Genomic DNA, 24,073 nt, shown 5'->3' with positions numbered 1-24,073 from the left:
TTTGATATCCACAACACACGACAGAACCAATCACAGTACGCTGTTGTCCTCTTATTAAGTGAAACTCTGTTTTAATTGTTTTGTTTTCTATAAGCCATCTTCAACTTTTCTGGGTTCTGTGTTATGATGGATGTTTACGTTCTACTCTATGTAAGATACTATTTGGTAAAACTTCCCAGAACACTGTAAGATTTCAGCAATAGCTTCTAGTTAGCTCTTCATCTGTTCTCAAGTGACCTGGCAATCTTGCCCTTCTCTCTGAAGTGGGCTTTGTATGGTCTCCCATTGCCTCAGCCAATTAAGACCTTAAAATTAGGCTTTGAGGAACCGTGCTCATGCTTCCAGGAACATAATAGCACCACTTTTCATTGAAGGAGATGAGAAGTGTTTAAGTTTGGCCAATGAACAAAGCAAGGATAAAAACAAGTGCTAAAATCACAATTAGCCCTGAATATTTTAATGCAAAAAGGGTATCAGTTTTTGGACACTATTCCACCATTATGCTAGATTTCCCTCCATAATTTATGGTTCAAAGTTTTACGCTTCTTATAGAGATAATTAAGTTATGTAGTAAGGCATTTTGAAAAGAGTACTACACCCTTATTTTTGAGGCAAATAGCTTTGCTACCCTAGATTTAAGCATGGATTAAAATGTTCCTGTTGCTTCAAGACTGAATAAGATTCTAGAATGTAAGTTCTTCAAAGGATCTTTCTTTCCTTTGGGTGGGAGAGATGAGCATGCCTGACATTGAGCTACGACTTTTTTAAATGGAGTTCATATATACTTATGTTATTTTCAGATAATGAATGTTTTAATTTCTAATTATGGTAGCTTGACTAATTTTTCCTTTAAAGATTCTAGGATTTTGTATTGAATGGTGACTATCTTTTGCTTATAATCATTCTAGATTGGCAGTATCCTTTCTAACGGTTAGAAGGAATAAAGAGTGATCTCTCCATTGACAAATGAAAGAAGGTTTCTCTCTCTCTGCTTATTTTTCAGTTGATACGAATGGCAAGGTTGGTGTTCCTGTTTCAGTAACAAAAATATTTGTAAATGGTAAAAATTTTTTAAAAGAAGTTATTTGCTCATATATGGAAATTCTGTTTTATAGCCATTAATTGCTTCAAGTAACTTATTTTTTTCTTAGATTGAGAATGGCAAAATATGTTATTATAGACACACACCATATCTATAAGTGTATATGTTATGTTTATTTGTGTATGTGTGTGTACATATATATATTTATATACCAATGAACAGAGAAGATTTTGTGTAATCTTATGTAGATTACACTGTTAAAATGGAGTCTCTGAGTGTCCAGGAACCAGCCTCAGAAATTACTTACCATGTCTGTGTTGTGTTTTGCACTTGGGATCGTGTCCACAGTGTGAGATAACACTGGCTATTTCTCAGTAAGGGCACTATGAATATTTTGAACTGGATAGTTCTTTGTAGTTCAGGATGCTCTCACACATTGAAGGGCATTTGCTTATCCTGGTCTCCAAACACTAAATACCAGTAGCAATCTCCAGTCTCTGAAATAAGAAAAGTGTTCTTCCCCACGCGCCACCAAATTCTTTTAGAGAACTATTAGATTCCTTTCTCATAGCACCAAAAATGTTTTATTGTATTTACTTATTTTCTTATTTATATCCTTCCATAAACTATGAACCACATAAGAACTTAGACCTTATTTTAAATATATTAGGGTTCCATGACCTATCACAGTATGTAACCCATTAGCATTTAATTCATGTTTATTTATCAGATAAAATGTAATACTATAATATTTACTTAAACTTAGCATTTCCCTCAATTATTAAGCCATATTGTGAAATTAACCAGAGATACCATATCAAGAGCTTTATCTGTTTAATTATTCATCTTTTCATTTGTTTATATCTTGACTTATGTAACAAATATATACAGAGCTGTTAGCTTAAAAATGTACTTCATTATAGAGCAGTGATGTCCAAAAGAAATGAGACACAAAGGTTAGTTACATATGTAATTTAAAATTATCTTATAACCACATTGAGAAAGGCAAAAAAGAAAATGTGAAGTTAATTTTAACAATGTAGTTTATATAACCCATCATATCTTAAATATGATTATTTCAGCATGTAATCAATATGAAAAATCACTGATTTATTTTTCATATTGAACTTTTGAAGTCTGGCAGGTATTTCACCCATATTGCTCATCTTAGTTCCAGCCAGCTGCATTTTATACGCACCATAGCATATGTGTGGTTCATGGCTAATGTATTGCATAGCACAGCCCTAGAAGACCTTCTGTATTGTCTGTTATTTCATTTCATCATTCCTGTGATGAGACATTCATCTGTAGTAGGATTGCCAAGATTGTTGAGAACTCTAGGAAGCAGAAGATGATGACTATAAATAGCTTATATACTCTAATATTCTATTTGTGAAATAAATATTTACTTTCTATCTAAAAAATGATTTAAAGTATCTTATAATAAATACTATAGCCACAATGCCAAAATATCAGAAGGGAAATTAAAGATATGTAGAAATGATTTGAATAGGCTAGATTCCTTGAATTTTTCAATTTTCTCTGCTTCTATTTAAAAACAGATGGTAGAGAATAGCACAGTTATTTATGCAGCTGAGGAGTAAAGATCATTTGAACAAATTAGGAGGAAGGACATTTTAGGATCTATTTGCCCTCTTTACCTACATTTTTCTACATTGTATAGTTTGCAGTAAATAATTTGGATATTTATTAAAAACAGTTTGTTCTTTAGAACACATGGGTCATGTTGTCTTTGGTTTAGACTAAGCATGTAGTGCTTAGTAAATATTTTGCTTCAGTCAAGGTTTTTTCCATTCAGACTATGGCGTCTAAATTGCTTAGGCACTGTTTCGACTGTCTAGACCAAGTTGTTTGGCTCTAGCATTTTGTTTTTTCAAAATTGAGCACCTGCTAATGAATTTGGAAAGGTTTTTATTAGCTACATAGGAAATAAGTGAAAAGGGACCTAATGTTTTCTGAGTACCTACCACATGCCAAACTGTGTTAGATATGTTATATAACTTGAAAGGTAATCTTTTATTTAAGGTAGGTATTTTTATTCCTGATTGTTGATGAGAAAATTAAAACTATGAGCAGTTAAGTGAGAAGTCTTTGGATCCACGGATAATGTAGAGTAGATTCCTTTGTAAAATGTGGCTTGACTGAAAGTGCAGGAAATGACTCTATTTCTTCTTATTCCCATTAAACTATTGCCTATCTCTGTCATTCACCACTCAACAGCCTAGAATAATTGCTTTGTAACATAAATTATATCACCTTATATCCTACCTCCACCTTTTAGTGACCTGTGCATGTGGAGGGTGGAGGGTAGGGGGCTGGGAGAGTGGGGGTGGGGCAGGGGAACAACCAAAGTTCTTTACCATGATTTGCAATATCCCTCCTGATTTGGCTCCTCCTTGTGCTCCAACTTCATCCATTTCCTGTCTCAACTTTGAGCATGAAGTTCTAGACACGTTTTATCCTATTTTTGTTCCTTATTATATGCCAAGCCCATTTCAGCCTCACAATATTCACACCTGTTGTTTCCCCTCCCATGTCATACTCCTGTTTTCCTCCTTCCCCTGCACATATGGCTTTGCTCTCTTGCTGCGTTAGTCTAAGCTTGCTTCAATGTTCTTTATTCAGGCGGACCTTACTCCTCTGCCCAGTCTGAGTAGGTCCCTTTCTTTATTTCTGTCATTGCAGCCTGTTCATTTACTTTTAAGAGCGTGTAAAACTCTAATTTTATTTGGATATGCTCATGTATTTATATGTCGTCTGTCCACTATATATATATGTGTGTATATATATATGTATATATATATATGTATATATATGGTAAACATCATAAGGCCAATGACCAAATCCGTTGCCCTTGTTCTGATGGGTGCACAGTTAGTATTTGTTGGGAATAAATATTTGCTTTTTGGTACCTGGCTTGCCTTAATAGCCTCCTAAATTGTTCTGAGTTCATTTTCTCACTTTTCTGTTTCATACGCTAATGTTGCCAAATTGTAATAAATACTAATTGGCTGACTTCTAGCCTCATATCCCCCTCTTTGTTCTAATTGACCATATTTCCTGACACACATGGATAGTGATATAACCAAGCTGATCTGGCCTGGTAGCTCACTGGCCCCTCACCACAGGGATTTTTGCAAGAGATGTGATCCAGCACAGGCCTTTTTGAGTCCTTCCTTGATTGAAAATTTCAAACTCAAAATAGGAGAGAGAACCTCTTTTTATACTTTGTACACGATATTGAAAGTTTATAGACCTCTGTCAGAGATCATATCTCATGCAAGGAGTAAAAAAAAAAAATAGCAGACAAATAAGTTAACACTCAGAAAAGAACCAAAGATGTAGGGCAAATGATAGGCTTACTGGTGTCAAGTCTTTATACTCATTTGCCCTCATTTATGGCTGTGCCCTTCTTGATCAGATGCTGTATTTCATTCTTTCCTCTTTGACTTAAACTAGTTAACCTTGTCTCTCCCTTTCTTACAGAGTCTTGACATATTAATGTCCCCAATCATATTCCAAACCACATATAGCAGGGGCTGTCAGGATCCACTTTGTTTTCTTGTGTTAAATTAAGTAATACTTCTCAATATCACAATAAGATCATGTTAAACTAACTTTATTTAGTTTGTAAATGGTGGTCCACTTTTTCTGCTACTGTATATTTTCTGTCCAGAATTATATTCTTACCAATTTTCCTTCAATTTCTGAAAGCTTAGAGAGGTAAAGTATCTGTATGATATGATATATCATACATATATATCATATCACACATACATACACAATGATTGTAACTTGTAGACTATATCATTTTATTGCTAAAATTCTTATATTTTTATGCCATATAAATTTTGGATCTGTTGAACCTAGTTTAATTTTTTTTAAGTCATCATTTATTTAAACTAGGATTTAGAAGTAAGGACTGTAAGACTTTGCTGAAAAGATGGAAGCAATATAAATACTAATGTGAAATTATCCCATACTAAAATTAATGAATTATCAATAATCTGTACAGACTATCTTTTAGGTCAGTAAGATCATTTCTACTGAATTGTGTAAGACTTGTAGATATCTTTCTAGTCGGATTCACATGTTCAGCTACATGGGAAAATAACAAGCTCACCATTGAGTTTGATTAAGTCATGTGAAAATGAGGATTAGGTGACTCAGGCTCTGAGAAGATGCATGTGAAATGACATTGTAATTTAGATCAATGATCCATTTGACTCAATATTCTGGTTCTGACAATGATACCAAGTGATATTTTGCTAGAGGCTCAATCCTTTTATTTGGTCATTTTAAAATATTAAGAGTATACTATAAGTAAAAATTCATCTTTATGCCTTAAAAGACTTCTTGAATTGCTTTTGTATTTTCAAGATATATAAACTTTCTTAGGGACACTGCCCTACAACACACTGCCACCACTCTCATTTTCTGGTGCACATGACAGACCTTAGTAAACTTAGTTTCCTATAACTTAATAACTTAATAACTACAACACTGCTGTAGGTAGCCACTGCCAGCTTATTTAAATTGATCCATGGAGTGAAAGGTAGTTGTTAATATCTATAGGAAATGAGTTCTAAATATTACCATATTACCATCTTCTATCTAAACTGAAGATAATGGGGAATCCCTGGGTGGCTCAGCAGTTTAGTGCTTGCCTTTGGCCCAGGGCACGATCCTGGAGTGTTGGGATCGAGTCCCACGTTGGGCATCCAGCATGGAGCCTGCTTCTCCCTCTGCCTGTGTCTCTGCCTCTCTCTCTCTCTCTCTCTCTCTCTCTGTCTATCATGAATAAATAAAAAATAAATAAACTGAAGATAATGGCACTTCCTTCATGTTTCAGGGGCTCTATTTCCAATATTTTCATTTATTCTTTAAAATAATTTACTTCTGATTCTGCTAGTCACTCTATAAGGGACAAGTATCCTTCAAAGTGAGTTATGGCAGGGTCTTTGCCTGTAAGCTTACAAATTTTGTGAACTAACATGACATACTAGATTTGACCATTATTTCTTTCTCAATTAACCTTTGCTTTGCTTAAAGTATTTTGCTTTGCTCCTACAACTCAATAATGAAATGACTAATAACTCAATTAAAAAATGGGCAAAGGTCTTAATAGACAATTCTCCAAAGAAGATATAAAAATGGTTAATGAGCACATGAAAAGATGCTGAACATCATTAGCCATCAGGGAAATGCAAATCAAAACCACAATGTGATACCGTTTCACACCCACCAGGACAGCTTTAATCAAAAGGACAGATGATAACTGTTGGAGAGGATGTGGAGATATCAGAACTCTTATATACTGCTGATAAGAATCTAAAATAGTACAGCCAATTTGGAAAATAGTCTGGCAGTTACTTAAAGATTAAACCATAATACCCAGTAGTTTTACTCCTAGGTATAAACCTAAGGGAAAAGAAAACATGTTCATGCAAAAACTTGTAGATGAATATTCATAGTAGCCAGATGTTCATAACAGCCAAAAAGTGAAACAGTCCAACGTCCCTCTACTGCCGATTGGATAAATAAAGTGTGGGATAGCTATACAATGGAATATTATTTAGCAATAGGAAGAAATGTAGTACCGATAAATTTTAAAACATGGATGAACCTTGAAAACATTATGCTAAGTGAAGGGAAGCATATATCATTCCATTTGTATCAGATGTCTCCAATAGACAAATGTATAGAAACAAAAAGTAGTTTAGTGGTTACCTAGAGCTGGACAGGATGGGTAGATTGGGAGGTGACAGCTAAGGGGTCCAGGGTTTCTTCTGGGGGTAATAAATGTTCTAGAATTGGTGATGGTCATACGACTCTGTGAATATCCCTAAAGCCATTAAACTGTACATATGAATACATTAATTAAATGGTGTATGAGTTATATTTCAAACTTTTAATAACTTCGGAGTCTTATTTCTATTCTTCCCTTCACTTTGCATAGTCAGTTCATTAAATAGTCTTATCAGCGTTATTTTTAGACTACCCTCCAAATCTGTCCCACTCTGTAATTTTGGCTCAAAATCAACTCTTGCCTGGACATTACTGCAATGATCTCCTAGCTGGTGTGCCTGCCTGCCTGCCCTCTTTTGTTCATGCAGATATTTGTTTCATCTATCAGCCAGAGTGATTATTTTTAAATTATTGATAATATAGGTAACATTAATGCTAATGAAATAATGCTTAACTCATTTTACAATTTACCGTGACAAGCACTATTCTAAGTAGTGAAATACTAACTCATTTTATCTTTATCACAACTCTATGTGGTAGATGCTGTTACTGTTCCCATTTTATAGAGGAGAAAACTCAGGTGCAGAGAAATAACTTGCCCAGGGATAATACAGCAAGTAAATGGCTGTTATGTAAAGTAGATCAAAGAATCCCTTGACTTAACATTCTCGAGTGACATAGTCTGACCTCTTTGCACCTCTTTTTTGCTAATTTCTACTCTACCAGACTCATTCTTGCCTTGGTCCATTTGTGCTTGGTCCATGTTTTTGGAGTGTACTTCCCCTAGAGTCTTTTTCCTTCTCATTATTCTTGACTTCAGTGTCACCTCCACAGAGAAACCATCTTCAGTAATTCCAACTTGCTCTTAAATTTTCATATGTTTTCTTCATTGCCTTTATCAGTTTTTGAAATTAACTTATTTTTTAATGTAATATGCCTTGCCCCTGCCAAATAATAAAAGCTCAATTTTTTTTGTTTGTTTGTTTGTTTTCTGACTTACTGACTTTGGGAGGGTAGGATTTTATATATTTTTCAAATTATAGTTGAAGCCATTCTTCAAAGGATAAAGTGCATGTGGGAAGACTATTTTTATGCTCTAATGACTCATGTTTTAAGGTGAGAACTGGCCTTTTGATAATATATTTGACTGATTGGACAATATTACTGTTCTTAAAATGTTCCATGTTTTTTAGGGTATTGATTTGCTGCTTCTACATTGTGGTTTTATTATTCTCAGGTATGGGGCGCGTGTAGAGAGTGTGAAGAGTGGGGAGAGCAGCTCTTGGCTGTTGGTTTTATGGGGTCCTTGAAGTGATATAGCTATGGTCAGCATGGAGAAAATATGAAAAAGCTTGGGTAATTTTCTAGATCTGTTCTTGCTAGTGTTAGGTTATTCTAAGTTACCACTGAGAAAACCTGCTGTATTACCCATAACCTTCTATCCTTTAGTTGGACCGACACACATACATGTACTCATGTGTGCATACACATATGCACAGAAACACACACCAATGCTGCATTTACGTAATGGCCTTTAGGCAATAGGCCTCCTTCTCTTATTTTTCTGTTGACTTTTCATTCTCAGAATGATAGTGTTTATATTCCCAATGAGAGAAATAGCTCTGTGTGTGTGTGTGTGTGAGAGAGAGAGAGAGAGAGAGAGAGAAAGAGAGAGAGAGAAATGGGTGATGTAATCCATGTACATTCATGAGGAAGTTTTAAAATTCCAGTTTTGTATATATATCCTGTAGAAAACATGGTCTTGTTTAGGAAGGAGTGTATTGTGCAATTAATGTCCAAGATTTACATGATGTTGTTTTGCTGGCCTCTGCTGTATTGAGAAAGAATATGACATTCAGTGTTGTTACAAGTAGCTTTATTTTTTCAGAATATTAAAATTGGATCCTATGTGCATAAATAATATTCATTGAATTGAATTCTCTATTTTTTCACCACTCGGCAGAGCAAGAGAGGTAAACACTAGGTGCTGAAAAACAAAATAGGAAACTGCAGCATTGAATGGCCAGGCTCCAGTTGCTTTTACAATGTTTCTAATAACCAAGATTTTCCACACAGCTGACTCTTGATTCTTTGTGCAAATAGGCTACTTGTAGGAGGATGAATGCAATCTACATAAAATTAGAAACAAAATCACTAACATTATTTTCCACTGTCTCTTTTATCTAGTACTTATAAGCAATACTAAACAAAGTTACTGTATTTAAAAACATTTTATGCTTTTAATACATACACAAAAGTAAACCTACTATGTGCATGACTGAGAAGATTCAAAGAATAGTAAGACCCTGTCCCTCCAGTAGAGGAGGTTATGGCCCAGTAGTAAAGATTCACTTCAATGCACCATCATATATATTGCTGTAGATACTAATAATGTGCTGTATACATGTCTGAGCAGTAGCTCTACCTGGATGGGTCAGGGAAATGAGAAGTATTTCAGTTGGGGACTCTGAAGGTTAAATAGGAATTTGCCGGGTGAAGAAGTAGCCAAAGGAAACAGCCTACACAAAGTCTTAGAATTCTGAAAAGGCCATGTTTGCCCAGGAAATAGGATGAAATTCAGGAAGGCACAAATAGAACAACAACTATTTCTAAGGCAACTTCCTTAGAAGCAGGAGAAAATTTCAGTAGATGCATAGTGGACAGGAAGAATAAAATAAGATGAAATATGTTTGATATTAGATTATGAAGAATGTTTTCTATCACTGACCAGATGTTTTCTAGTGAATGAGTGTGATGATTCCTTTTACTTTTTTGTAGGCTAATGCTTGGAGCAATGGGGAAGCTGCTTTTTACCTATATTGCCTCCCACATAAAATGCTTTTCTTGATAGCTGCTCTATTCTTAGTACTAACAAGGAACTATGGTATTATTCAACTTGCTAGTATGCCTGTGTCTGTCTCAACTGCCCTTTGATATGGTTAAGTTTAACTTTTATATTCTTTCCAGATAGGTCAGGGCAGTATCTGGCAAAAAATGGAGTTAGATCAACCTACTGTTTTCAGTTTATACTTTGTAAGTTATGTGGCATTTGGAAGTCATCTGCTGGTCCATCTGGAGCTAGGCCTAAGGGGGAATGCAAGGCTCAAGGAAAGTACAGCCTGGCCACTGACTTGGTTGTTGTTTTAGGATATTAATGGTGAGATAGCTGATGTGTTCAGCTGAGATAGGTTGATTGGGAGAACTTTAAGATCTCTAATTGAACAAGTACATAAGTCTTGGTGATTGTTGTGTTCTTTAGCAGCCCTTTGAGGATGCATCTAAGTACCTGCCTTGGGCCTTGTGCTTTAGAGCACCCTTCTATGGGATGAGTATAGGGAGCCATGGAAACATGATTTGTCACTTATAGCCACAGCACCTCCCTTTTCTAGACCATGCTTTGGCTACTAGGCTCCAGAATTCCCTGTTCAAACTGTCAGAGCCTTTATAGAGGAGCAACTCAGGCCCCTTTCCTGGGTATATCTTCTCAAGGACAGTGTGAATAACTCTAAGCCCAAGAGGTGGTTGAAAAGTAGCTGTCTGAGCACAACGGCTAGGTGTGTGCCGTGGTTTCCCTCTTCATGCTCGTCTCCTCTGTGCTAGATGGAGCCTGGGGTGGAACAAGAAGGAAGACCACAGACTATAGGGCCTCCTTTTACAGCCCTGAAAATGTTAAAGACAGCCTACTTGGATATGATAGAATCAGTTGGGAATGCAGAAGTTAAAATTATCAGGAGGCTCCAGTGTAGAATTGAGACACGTCAACTGAACTCCTTAGAGAAGATGTACACTGCTCTTAAACATTATCTGTCTCAAACTCTTCATTATGTTGGAGACAGATCTTAACATTAGTGTTTGTTTCAAACACTAAAAAGTTTCAAACTTTTCTACCCTCTTATATTTAATTTTTTTAAGTTGCAAATTAAAAAATTTCCTTCAAAAGAGGATTATTGAATTATGCTCTTATGCACTAATTCCTTAGGATGACCAAGTATAATCGCTGGACTTAGAATAGAATGAATAAGTTCATTTCATGTACTTAGGTTTGTAGTAAAACAAGATAATTGAAAGTGAATTGGTATGAAAGTGCTTAAATAAGTAAATACAACTAGGCCTGTGGAATTATTTTCACTCCACTAAAATAACTGCCAAATATACTAGTACTACAATTTCATTGTTTTCTCTTAAAATTAAATTAAATTTATGAATTTATGCAATCCCATGTACATACACTCTCATCTTTTTGTTTCTTGTTTTGGAACAAAACAAAAATTTTGGAAAGCTGATTATAAAATTCATTTGGAAGAATAAGGAAAACAGAGTATCTAGCAAAGTTCTAAAAAGAAGAGCATGGTAAAAAAGTAATTCTAAACCTTTATAATATTTTTTTTTTCTTTTGGCTAGAGAGCCCAGTGGAACAGAATAGAAAACTCAGGATTAGACCCAAAAGCTTGAATAAGTTTAGTCTGCAATAAAACTGGAATTTTATTTTATTTTATTTTATTTCATTTATTTTATTTATTTTATTTTATGATAGTCAGAGAGAGAGAGAGAGAGAGAGAGAGAGAGAGGCAGAGACACAGGCAGAGGGAGAAGCAGGCTCCATGCACCGGGAGCCCGATGTGGGATTCGATCTTGGGTCTCCAGGATCGCGCCCTGGGCCAAAGGCAGGCACCAAACCGCTGCGCCACCCAGGGATCCCTAAAACTGGAATTTTAAATCTGTGGAATGGATAGACTTTTTAAGAAGTGTGCTGGAATAACTGGATATCTATATGGAAAAAGATAGATCCATTCCTGACATCATTTGCCAATATACATTTAAAATGCACTAGAGATTTCAATGTAAACAATGAAATTATGCAAATACTAGAAAAAGCATGGGCAAATGCCTCTATAGTCTGGCAGTAGGCAAAGGTTACCTAACTTCTAGCTAAAATGCAGAAGCAATAAGGAATAAAACAATTCATAAATTTGGTTGTGCAGAAAACCCCCACAATAAGCAAAAGAAAAAGACAGTATTTTTCCAAGTCTTATAATAGACAAGAGGTGATATCCCTAATATATAAACAACCTATTAAAAAGTCCAAATGTGTGAGAATGAGAATCTGGGAACTGTGAGGCAACAGGCATTTTTATACATGGCTTGTGGAAATGAAAACATTACGATTCCTTTGAAGTGACTTTGAATGGAGTTAATTTTTGTAAGCATGTATTTGCTTTTGACTGTCAGTCCTTCTTCTAGGAGTCTATTCTAAAGATACAGTAGCAACAATTCAAAAGGCCCATTGCTTAACACTACTTATTGCAGTATTACTTTTAATAGCAAAAGGCTGGAAATCATTCTATGTCCATCGGGAGGGGTCTAGTTGAAGAAAGAGTGGTGCATTTAGAAGGTTGGTAAAATGCAGCAGTGAAGAGAAATGTCTCTTCATTGTCTGCTGTGTGGGCTGGGCTGATTTGAAGACTGTAATTGCCTGTGAGAGAATCTCCATATGGCTCTCCACAGGCTCCATTTCCTCACAGCAGGGCTGCCTGGGGGCTCCTAGATTGAGTCCCAGGGAACAGTGCAGAAGCTGCATTTAACCTAGCCTTGGAAGTGACACGGCATTACTTCCCTGCATTCTGCTGGTTACAAGCTAGTCACAAGCCTTTCCATATTCAGGGAGGGGGACTCCTCACTCCACCCCCCCTCCTCCCATTCTCAGTGGGAGAAGTGTTCAAGATTTTCAGATGTTTTTAGAACCACCATGCTCTTTACTCTTTAGGAAGTAATCGTGCCCCCCCCCCCCACACACACACACATACAGAACCAAATCTGATCAAGGATCTAGATCTAATTACCGATATATAATAAATACATGGGAATCATTTCAATCAGCAGAATTCAGACTATGGGAACTTTACAGGACCCAAGATCTGTTTTACTCAAAGAAATTACAAGGAGAGTAAAAGAGCTGGAGGGAGAATCTATAGATTAAAAGAGACTGAAGAGGCCCCTCTGTCAGTGCAGTGAGTGAAATTGCATTACATGATCCCAATTCAAACAAACATAAAAAGGGAAATATGAACACCAAACTGCCTAATAATATTTGAATATACTATTAAATATTAATTTTTAGGTGTTATAAGAGTGTGCCAGTATCTTTAAAAGTTCAGAATAATTTTATTTTCAAGTAACTAAATGTTAAATATTATTTAGATTGTGTTACCTCTTAAAAATCTAGTTTGAATATTCTTTTGGCTGACATGTTAACTTTTTGGCTGGGATGTTTGTCCTATGGCTTTTCTTCATTCTCCAAATGAATACTGGCTTCTTAAATCCCAATTTAATCTTTGTGAAATCTTCTAATGATCCAGGACTATGTATTGAAATTATTTCCCAGAGATACTGTCATTCTAAATTTAATTGTGTGGTAAGAAATAAAGGTGTTATTTTTAGTGTGTTTTTCCCATTACAGAGGCCTCTGTCTTGGTAATATAAATAGTTTCTTAATTCCGTAGTTTAAAGTTTTATCAGTAATCATTTTGTGGGTTGAATCTAAATTAAGATGCTGTTGCCCAAACAATTTTTTTTAGGTTTCTTTTATTTTAAAAGAAAATAGAGTGGTATCTGTGTCTATAAAAGGGGAGGATGAAGGATCTTTGTGCAGAAGCTGCCCTGTGTGGTGACTTTTTTGGTGTTCACACAAATCAGCACATGTGATAAAGTGATAAAATTGCATGGAAGTCCATACCATTGGAGGAAACTGGGTGAAGAGTATATGCCATCACTCTCTATAATTTCTTACAACTGTGTGTGAGTCTATAATTATTTCACAACAGAAGCTGAAAATTTACATTGATTTTTATTTTTTTGAATGGGAAATTACTATTCTAAGAAAATCAGACATCAAGTCTAGTTAAAATAGCAAACACAGGTTTTTCTAATTTAGTTTTTGATTTTTTTTAGCTTTTGATTTTTAAAATTTTAAATTAGGGAGGGATCTGAATAAATTCTTAAAAACTGATATTGTTCCTCAAAAAAAACCCCATTTTTAAATATGCCATGACAAACACAAAGTTCTCTGGAAGCCTTCAAAAACTGATGGCATGTCTATAGTTAAGATACTACAGTGAGGGCCACCTGGGTGGCTCAGTGGTTGAGCATCTGCCTTTGGCTTGGGGTGTGATCCTGGGGTTCCGGGATCAAGTCCCATATCGGTCTCCTTGCATGGAGCCTGCTTCTCCTCTCTCTGCCCCTCTTTCTGCCAGTCTCTCTGTTTCACATGAATAAATAAATAAAATCTTAAAAAAAAAAAAGATACTACAGAGAATGTAGTCTCATGGTAGATACTAGAGAACTTATGTACATAATTTAATTTGGACTTAGAGATAATCATAATTTTGAGAACTGGGAAGGTCCCTTTATATCTTATTGTTTGTAACTGTCTTTATTACAAATGAAAGAATGCACCCAAAAAAGTTAGGTGATTTTTCCAAGGTTCTGCTGTTTTCATACAGTAGTGAGTGATTGATTTTGTCCACTTTTTTTAAAAAAACATTATTCATTCATTCATTCATTCATTCATTCATTTATTCATGAGAGATACAGACAGAGAGAGAGAGAGGCAGAGAGAAAGAGAGAGAGGCAGGCTCTGTGCAGGGAGCCTGATGCGGGACTCAATCCCAGGGACTCCAGGATCACGCCCTGTGCCCAAGGCAGGCGCTAAACCGCTGAGCCACCCAGGGATCCCCAATTTTGCCTACCTTTTTATCTCTGATCTTTTTTTTTTCTTGCTGCATTTGTCAATCTGTATATTTGTATCTTCTATTTTAAGAAATTTTCCTTTAGTTCTGTTCTCTCTAAGCTATCATAAGAATAGTAAAGACAAATGAACAAATAATATTTTTAGAGTGTACATTTTTAGGCGATGACATTTCTGCGATGAAAAAACCCTACTGTGTGTGGATATTTTGGTTAGTGTTTTACTTTATGTATTTGTATTACTGTACCTCTCTTAGACATTTTTTTTTGCTTGATTTTAGAGAAGTAGCTCTTAATATAGTATAGTGCAAAAAAATAAGCAGGTGGTTGCTGCAGTGTATCTAAGCAACCTATGGATGTGCATGACCCATAGGGTGAAGTTAAGAGCATGGGCTCTGAAGTCTTAATGCTCTGCTACATTGTGACCTTGGGAAACTTTCCCAACCTCTCTATTCTTCAATTGCCTCATTTTGTTAAGTTGCATTAATATTATTGTCTACTAGGTAGTACTGTTGTATCAAATATGCTGATATAGGAAAGAGTGAAACAGTACTAGTAGCTAGGAAGTTTTTAGTGTTAGCTATTTTTAAACATGGCTCATAGTTTTGATTTTACTCTTATTAGACACCACTTAGTCCAGGAGCTGCATTGGGGAATGGGGGAAAGATGAGAGTAAAAATATGATCAGGAGTGTATACAGGAGGAATCAATAAATGACCTTTGAGCACCTGTGATATCAAAGGCAAATGGATGTGTAAGGAAAATGTGATTTCCTTAATTCATCATCCATTCAACAAATACCTATTGAGTGCCTCCTTGTAATGTCAGTCACTGTTCTTGAAACTAGAGATAGAGCAGTAAATAAAATACACAAAAATCCCTGCGGCTGTATTGGTTATATTTTTATTGGCAGGAGACAGACAGTAGACAAAAACAAGTAAATTATGGAATACCATAGAAGATAATAATTAGCATGGGAGAAGGCACAGAAAGGAGGCTTAGAGGGCTAAGGAATGCTACTGAATGCAAAGTGTAATTTTAAATAAGATTATCAGGGTAAGCTTCACTGAAAAATGTTGTTAGGACAAAAAAAATGAAAGAAAATTCATGTGCATATCTGGGAGAAGAGCATCCCAGGCAGAGGGAAGCAGTAGTGCAAAGGCCCAGAGGCAGCAGTTATATCCAGCTTATTTCGGGGATCACAGAGAAGCCAGTATGGCTGAAGTAGAGTGGGCAAAGATGGGGGGGCTGTGAATATAGTTGGGGAATATGAGAAAAATGAAGGAGTCAAAAATGATAATGAAGATTTTAGCCTGAATAGCTAAAACATTGGGCCCTCCAACTCTGAGGTGGGAAGACTGATGGTGGAGCAATAAACAAAATTAGTGGGGAAAAAGTGAACTAAATGTAGTTTAAAATTTAAAACAGTCCTTTTCAGTCCGTCTGAGGCCAGGAAAGCTAAGTCTCTCAGATAACTTCCTCAACATCCTGGGAGAGGTCAGTTTATGTGTCTTTGCAGCAGAAGAGAAGACTCCATCGCTCTGGCTCCTCTGTCCCTGAGTGAAGTTCCTCATCCATTTGGTGGTTGCTTCCCTGCTGGCATTTATTTGATGGCTGGAGTCTGTAGCTGGTGTAACTTGTCATCCGCTGCATTTCATCTCAGGCAGTGTTTCCTGTAGCGCTTGCCAGCCTGATCTCTCTGCTCTTATCTCACTGTTGCCCTCAGTTCCTCTGAGACCTGGATATGTCTCTACTTTGATTCCACAGAACCCTCTGCCTTGCAACCTCCCTACATTATGGCAGCCTCTCAGGTAGGTGCCTCAGCCAGACTGTCAGGGCCTTCTACTTTCTTCTAGACAGCACAAGAGCCAAAGGCTAATCAGCAGATTAAACCTTGGGGTCCCCCTTCTACCTGACTGTGCTCTCCTGCCAAGGCCATGTGGCTTTACTGTCTGGGGCAGCCTGAGAGGCAGTTACTTTTCACATTCTTGAACAAGAACCAAGAAACTAGAGCCCTGCCTTCCCCTCAGTTTTATCCTTGTTCATCTAATGAGCTTCTTCCTCTCTAGTCAGAGAAGAGAGAAGGGAGAATCAATTAGTATGTGAGACAGTCTTGTTTGTTTTCCTTCTTTCTTCCCTGCCCCCTTTGAGACACAAAAGGGACAGACTCTCTTATGTATCATATCTTATTCCTTTTGGATATCCCTTACATTAAAGCTATATGGTCAGCTAAACAAACTTGTCTCTTGGTTTGCTAAACTGGGAGGCAGTATTTTCTCTCAAGTTGTAACTGGCCCCAGAAATCCTATTTTGCATGAAAGGAGATGAATATTAATATTACATTGTTCTTTCTCTTTGAATCCCTCATGCCACAAAATCCTAAATTACTAATTCAAAACAAAACCCTTAGTTACTAGTTGTAACCTCCACTCAGATAGATGCTTTGGAATGACCCAGACAAAGCCCATATTACTCAGAAAGACAAGTTAAAAACTAATATAGTTTTTAAAGATTCTATTTATTTATTTGAGAGAAAGAGAGTGTGTACACGAGTTGGGGAGGGGAAGAAGAAGAGGGAGAAGCACACTCCCCACTGAACACTGGTTCTTCCCAGGACTCAGGGATCCTGGCCTGAGCTGAAGGCAGATGCTTAGCTGATTGAGCCACTTAGGCACCCCTAAAAACTAATAATTTATAAAATCTATAGCTAGAATGTATATGGTCTCTGAAATATATTTATTTTCTTTTTGTAAAGACAAGTACACAGTCCTGTGAAATAGCTTTGGTTATGTCTGATGACAAAATGATATTTCCCCAAATGTTGATGTGTGTCTAATTTTCATCTTTTGCCTTAACTACTCTTTTTTCACTGAATCTTCTTGTGATATTCCGTAAACTCTTGTTTAATAAAATAAAACAAAGCACATTCAAAATCTGCTTTAACATATCTTCACATTTTGAGGTAAGCAGATAGAACAGATGTTACAGTGACTTCCTCTATATTTCTATTTAAAAATGTTAGCCTATTTTCTATTCAGCATTTTCCAAGTTAGCCCAAGTTATTAAAAACAAAATGCAAGCACAGACAAAAAAGAAAATGGCTGTGCTGTCTTATTTTAAGAATAAAATCAATTAAATAAGGTTTTTCAAATGTGATTTTAATAGTAATAAGTTTAGAGAGAGAAAAATAGATAATTTAGAGAGTATTTCATTAAAAAAATCCCTAATCTAAGATGTTTCAAAAGATGTGCTTGAAGACATTCAATTGAATGACTGTTAGATACATTTTGGGAGCTATAATTATGGCATGAAAATAGAAAATCCATTACCTACCCTTTAGTACCTCTAAATTATTTTTATTGTGTAAGGAGCACAACCATTATACTTCTGGTTCATCAATAAGATCCGTTTTATAGTAAAGCTAAAAATAGAGAAGGAAATCTTGTATCTCTGAAAGGTCAAATTGATTTATAGAGTTTCTTACTTTTGATGTTTAGAAAACTTTTTTATTTCTTAAATTTTAGTCACTGGTATTTGGTAATTTGACATGATTCAAATAAACAGCTAATTTCAAGGAGTGGTATTTTAGGTTTAATCCAGGTGTAATATATACAGTCTTCTGACAGGGTTCCACTTGAAAACCAACCACCTATCTCTGTCCTGAATCATTATCTGCTATGTCTGTTATCTTCACTCTTTTCTGTATTTTGTACTCATTTTCTGTAATGTTTCCTTTCCTCCAATATATTGATGTGCTAAGGTCTGCTCTGTCCAAACAAACAACCCTCTCTGAATTTTATGCCCCAACTTAATTTTACTCTTGTTCGAAGGTCTATGAGGAGCCATCTTGTTCATGCTTGTTTCAGCTCCCACATTCTTTCATCAAACTATCAAATCTGATTGCTCATCCTACTGATTTTATGAAACCATTTTCAGTAAGATCACTGGCGATATCCTAATTGTAAAATCCAAAGGCCCCTTTTCAGTGGACCTGGCATTTCATTTCTGTGTAGCACTTGATTGATGGCTGCTCTCTTCTAAGTGAATTCTTGACACCATTCTTCTCTGCTTACTAAGTGCATTACCTTTCTTCCCCCTAGGCTTTTGTTTATTTATTTGAGAGTGTGTGTGTACATGAGCAGGAGGAGAAGCAGAGGAGAAGGAGAAACAGGCTCTGAACTGAGCACAGAACCCAACTTGGGGCTTGATCCCATGACTCTGATATCATGACCTGAGCTGAAATCAAGAGTTGGACATTTAACCAACTGAGCCATACAGGTGCCCCAACTAAGTGCATTTCTAAACATTTTCCAAGCTCTTCTATCAGCTCCTTTTACTCTATCCATTCCTTAAATTTTGTTTTTTCCTAAATATTCCAGACCCTCTTACCTTTTCATACCCTATGTGCTCTCGAGAAGATTTAGCCCACTCTTATGGTTTAAATATCCAAATGCTGATGACTTCTAGCCACAACCTGTTCTCTTGGTATTCAGACTTGTGTATCTTATTATCTTTCAAATATATATTTGTTTGGATGTCCTACAGGACATCCTCATTGTGTCTGAGTATTAACCTACTGTGTTCCTTTCTACACTGCTTGTCTTCCTGTTTTCCCTCTCTACCCACTCAGCCAGTCTTAGAAATCTCCAGGTCTTTGTAGTACCCTCCCAATACTCCTCCCATCCCAGTAACTAAGGTTTCACTAATTGGTTCGTATTTACTTTTCTCATAGCTTGAAAATCCATGAACCTCCTCTACCACTACTTTTTGTTGTGGTTATGTTTTCCCAGTTACCACTGAACTGTGGTTCAGACTTTCTATGTTCTATGCATGGAATATTCCCTGTCTCTGAGTCTTTCTACCATCCAGTCTGTTCTCTGTAATACCAGAGTATTTGATCCATAAAGAAATCTGAAGATGTTTACTCCTGCCTAATCCTTTGCATAGTATTTTGTTGTATAAGGGGTACATCATATGAACCTTAAATCTTTATAGACCCTTTAAGTCTATTACTACTTTTACTCTCCTAAACACTTTGCCCTCCAGTGACACCATTTGACATTATTTGAGCACATCCTGCCATTTCATAACTTGACTCTTTGGAAATGCTTTTTTTTTTTTTTTTTTTTTTTTTTTCTGTTTAGAATTCCATTTTCAACTACTATTAAACTAATTATTTCTCAAAGCTCAGCTTGACGTGTCACCTGCTCTCTGAAACATTGCCTGGTCTTTTCCCAACTTCTCTCAAGATTAGTGAAGATGATTCTGACCCATTATTTTCCCAAACCCTGTTTTCTCCTTTGAGGTCGTGTATTTGTGTGCTTTCCACTTCTCGTGTCTTGCACCTCACATTTCCCTCTCATAGGCACATATGTAACCCCTGCAAAAAGTTTTCTTCTTTTTATTCCAAGCTTTTCCCTCAGAAACATCTCTATTTTTTTCCTTTTTACCTCCTCATTCATAAACTGCAAATAATATTATTAGCTTAACAGTTTCAAAAACAAACAGTCCTTAGTTGTGATACTTGTGAAAATACTTAGTTGTGATAGTTGTGAAACTATGCGAGTGAACTCTTCTGTCTTAAAGAAAAAAAATCTAGTCTTGAACTAAAGTCATATCAGGAAGAGTCTAAAGCATTTGTGGAAGAAACATAGGAGTCTCTGCTATACCCATCCTCATCCTCAAATTAAACATCCTTTCTGAAACATTAGTATCTAAGGTACTTTGAAAATGCTTTCTTATTCAATTGCAGTATTTTTCTTTTATTAAGTTTTTCAAATGTATGTTTACTTTGCCAATGCAAACCCAATATTTCAGCCAAATGATTACTTTAAGTATGAATTGTTATCTATCCTAGGGACAACACTGTTTTTTAAGTGGGAAATTATGGTTTAAATTCAAACAGCTGACTTATAGATACAGCTAAACATGTTGGTAAGTATGGAGCTATCCTTTAGTAATATTTTTGATTTTTAGATCTCATAGCTTACTATTGGAGGTTCTTTTTTAAAACGAGTATGACCTTTTTGTTTTGTTTTGTCGATCATCTTTGAAATATTTGATGATAGTTTTTCCCCCCAAACAGAAGTAATTATACCAGTTGATTTTCAATGATCAAAAATAAATTCCAGATAGAAGAAATTGGATTTCAGTTGTTTTGAGAGTACTTTATGTCTTTCTAATGGGATAAAGTGAATTTTTGTGAATGAACCCTGAAGTCAATACTGTTTCTTCTGACATAGAACATAGCTGTTTGTAAACTTATAAGCTGTTTATAACTTGTATTTTCTGACATTTTCTAACCTACACCATTAAATTATGGACCTAAAATTAAATATTAGCAGTGGAATGGAAATTGTGTCTTTGATAATAGGGGACTTGAGAATAAATCGAATTGGTAAATAGGTCTTAGATTTGATCTAGATTATACATATCTTGTTGAGCTATTGTTCTGCAGACTTTAAGAAATCTGGTATAAGCTGCTACTGCTGCTTTTTTTTTTTTTTTTTCCCCAAAACCATTGATATCTCCAGAGTATCTCAGACCTTTGTTACTCACAGCATGGTTCATGGACCAGCAACATTTATATTACTTTGAGATTTTGTTAGAACTGTAGGAGCTCATTCCCCATCCTAGGTCTCCTGAATTCAGGAGCATCTTAAGATCTCTAAGTGATTCACATGCACGTTAAAATATGAGAAGCACTGCCTTAGACCAGTGGAATATTATGTTCCCTCACTGGAAGAAGAAGGGAGGCCTCCTTGTAAAAATGGTTTGGGGAGTTTCACAGCACCACATGAAAAAACTTCCTGATGTAAAACCAAAGTATTAACGAGTTGATGTGTGGAAGACTGGAGGCCCACTCAGTATTATGTTTTTTTTTTTTTTTTTTAAGATTTTATTTATTTATTCACAAGAGACACAGAGAGAGAGGCAGAGACATAGGTAGAGGGAGAAGCAGGCTTCCTGTGGGGAGCTCAATGCAGGACTCGACCCCAGGATTATGACCTGAGCCAAAGGCAGATGCTCAACCATTGAGCCATCTAGGTACCCCAGTATTATGTTGTTTTAAATCTGGAAGGATTCTTAAGAATGATCTAGTCCCATCCTATCTCTTTATAATTAGAAATCGAATTCTCCCAAAAGAAAAGTTAAATATTTATCGAATAAAATTTACTGTTGCCTGAGATCACAGTCCACTTAGTATAGTCTAGAATAATTTATACCACTTAATGAGTCACTAGATATAGAGGAGAAAGACATTCCACAGTTTGTGCTTTTAATTTTACCCATGAAGTTTCTTTCCCCCAAATTTAGTGAACTCTTCAGCCTGTCATGGACACATTCTCTGAAATCTATTTTCATGCCAGTTTTCATGTGAATTGTACCTGTTTATATTTTTAACATTCAGAGTACACATCTTTTCTTGGTTATCAACATGAGAGCCAGTGCTTTGAATCATTGAGCTCAGTAGATTAATTTCACATTTTAGGCAGAGTTTTCCTGACATTTGTTAATATAAAGATGACTGATGGAAAATCGATTTTTGGATATGATTCAGAACCATGATCTTTAACTCTTTCACAATTTCTTAGCTGACCAAATTTGTCTATCTACTGCTTAGCTCCCTCTATCACCTCAGACAGGTATTGTATTATTCCTTTGCATTTCCTGACAAGCTGATGCCTGCTCCTTGCTGGGTCCTGAATCCTGACCTTTCCTGATATCTAGTTACAATTTCTCTAGTTCAGCAAACTGTCAAACCCCCAAGTTCAATTCTCACCTTCTCTCCAAAAATCTCTCTATGTGGGTGATCAGTTATAACAGTTTATCATTTTGGGAATCCTTTTGCATCTACTCTGTGTCACATGAGGGGATGACACTATTTATTTTAATGGCTCTCCTTTATTCAATACAGTTATGAAACTTTATTAAATGTTTCTGGGTGTGGAATATTGTTGGATTATGATATCTTGGCAATAAATGAAAAATATTAAAACTTCCATTTAGTTATAATTATTATGTCCTAATTTTGAATGTTCTTGGAACTTTGATTGAGCTGTTTTGACCTAAAACTGCAATTTCATTTGGTTCAGCACTAGAGGTATGCAGTTCGCCCATTGGCCCTTTATTTGTGAAGATTTAGTAACTTATTTTTTGTTCCTTTTTTTTGGATATTTTTTAAGTTGAAATTTTATAAATCTAAGAAGGCCTAGATTGTGAGAGAATTAAACAGCTTGCTCTCCTCTCTTCTTGCCAGGCAGTCAGCCCTGCTCAGCTGTTTAGATGCCGAGGCCTATGGATAAGCTGAGCGTGTTCTAGGTCCTTCTGTCACTTTGGACATGGTTAATCCTCTCCTGCGAGTCTGACCCCAGATAAGGAGCAGAAGATTGTGGTTAAATGGTGATTTGGGATTACCTATGTGACATTCTCTTCTCTCTGGGCACCTGCTTGATTGCTGTTATTTTTCACTAACCAGAAAGAATTGACAGCGCTGAGTAATATCATTTGTCCTTGTCAGCTTGTAGTAAGTTTTAAAGTAAATTTTGCCCCATTTAAGGTAGAAGGAAAAGGTATTTGGAAACGCCAGGAGTTTAAGATGAGTTTGCATCTCTGTTTATTGGTCTGTGGAGTTTATTACAAAATTTCTGTGTTAATGGTTTCAAAATGAGATGATACTACATAAAATTATAGGTCATAGTCTAGTTCTAATCGAACATACAAAAGTTAGGGGATTATTTATTACTCTTCTGTTAGAGCAGATTTATATTGTTATGGACAAATAGGAAAGACATTACAGTATCATTTTTTCACAATATTTTAACAGAAATAATATATTTCACATCTAATAAAAATATGTGTTTTAAAAATCTGTGTAGGAAAAAAATAAAAATAAAATAAAGAAAATAAAAATCTGTGCAGGGGCACCTGAGTAGCTCAGTTGTTTAAGCATTTGCTTTCTGTGGAATCTTGGGATGGAGCCCTGCATTGGGCTCCCTGGACAGCAGGGGGTCTGCTTCTCCCTCTACCCCTCACCCCACTCATGCTTTCTCTCTCTCTCAAATAAATAAAATCTTTAAAAATAAAATTCTGTGGCAAATATTTAAAGTAATATTCCTAACATTTATTTTTAATGAATACAAACTGCAAAAAAAAAAAAAATAAAAAAATAAAAAAAAAATAAAAAAAAAACTGCAAGAAAAAGTTTCTGACCCACTAATTCATCATATTAAATATCTTTTACTTAATCAGAATGCAGTATTTCAGGATACTAGATCACAAAATTATTTTGAGCATTAAAGTGTATTCAGTGTAAAGAGACATCAGTACAGTAAAGGGGTGCAGGAAAGTCATAAAACGTAGTTATATAATAAAGTATTAAATGTGATACTGATAGTTGGGTTTTAGAATTGTACTATTTTGGAATTACACATAAAAAGAAATATGTTTGATTTTTCTTTTGTCACCTAGGTGTAAGTTATGATGTAGAGCTTTTTGTTATACTCATCTTTAAATATC

General features: G+C 35.8%; 1 protein-coding gene across 20 annotated transcripts in view; it reads left to right on the top strand.

Annotated features, from left to right (window-relative positions):
• CEP128 (centrosomal protein 128) overlaps positions 1-24,073 on the top strand; it is a 397,326-nt gene that overhangs the window by 201,816 nt on the left and 171,437 nt on the right. Inside the window, exon 21 of one of the 20 annotated variants that reach the window (XR_005363619.1) lies at positions 909-1,020. The exons of the other annotated variants lie outside the window; for them this stretch is intronic. The gene's annotated coding sequence lies outside the window, so the exon portion shown is untranslated. The remainder of the gene's footprint in view (positions 1-908; positions 1,021-24,073) is intronic. 20 annotated transcript variants of the gene reach the window in all.

This window comes from Canis lupus, chromosome 8 (assembly GCF_011100685.1).
Source record: "Canis lupus familiaris isolate Mischka breed German Shepherd chromosome 8, alternate assembly UU_Cfam_GSD_1.0, whole genome shotgun sequence".
Classification (NCBI taxonomy): domain Eukaryota; kingdom Metazoa; phylum Chordata; class Mammalia; order Carnivora; family Canidae; genus Canis; species Canis lupus.
This window is presented reverse-complemented; position numbering and strand designations above follow the sequence as displayed.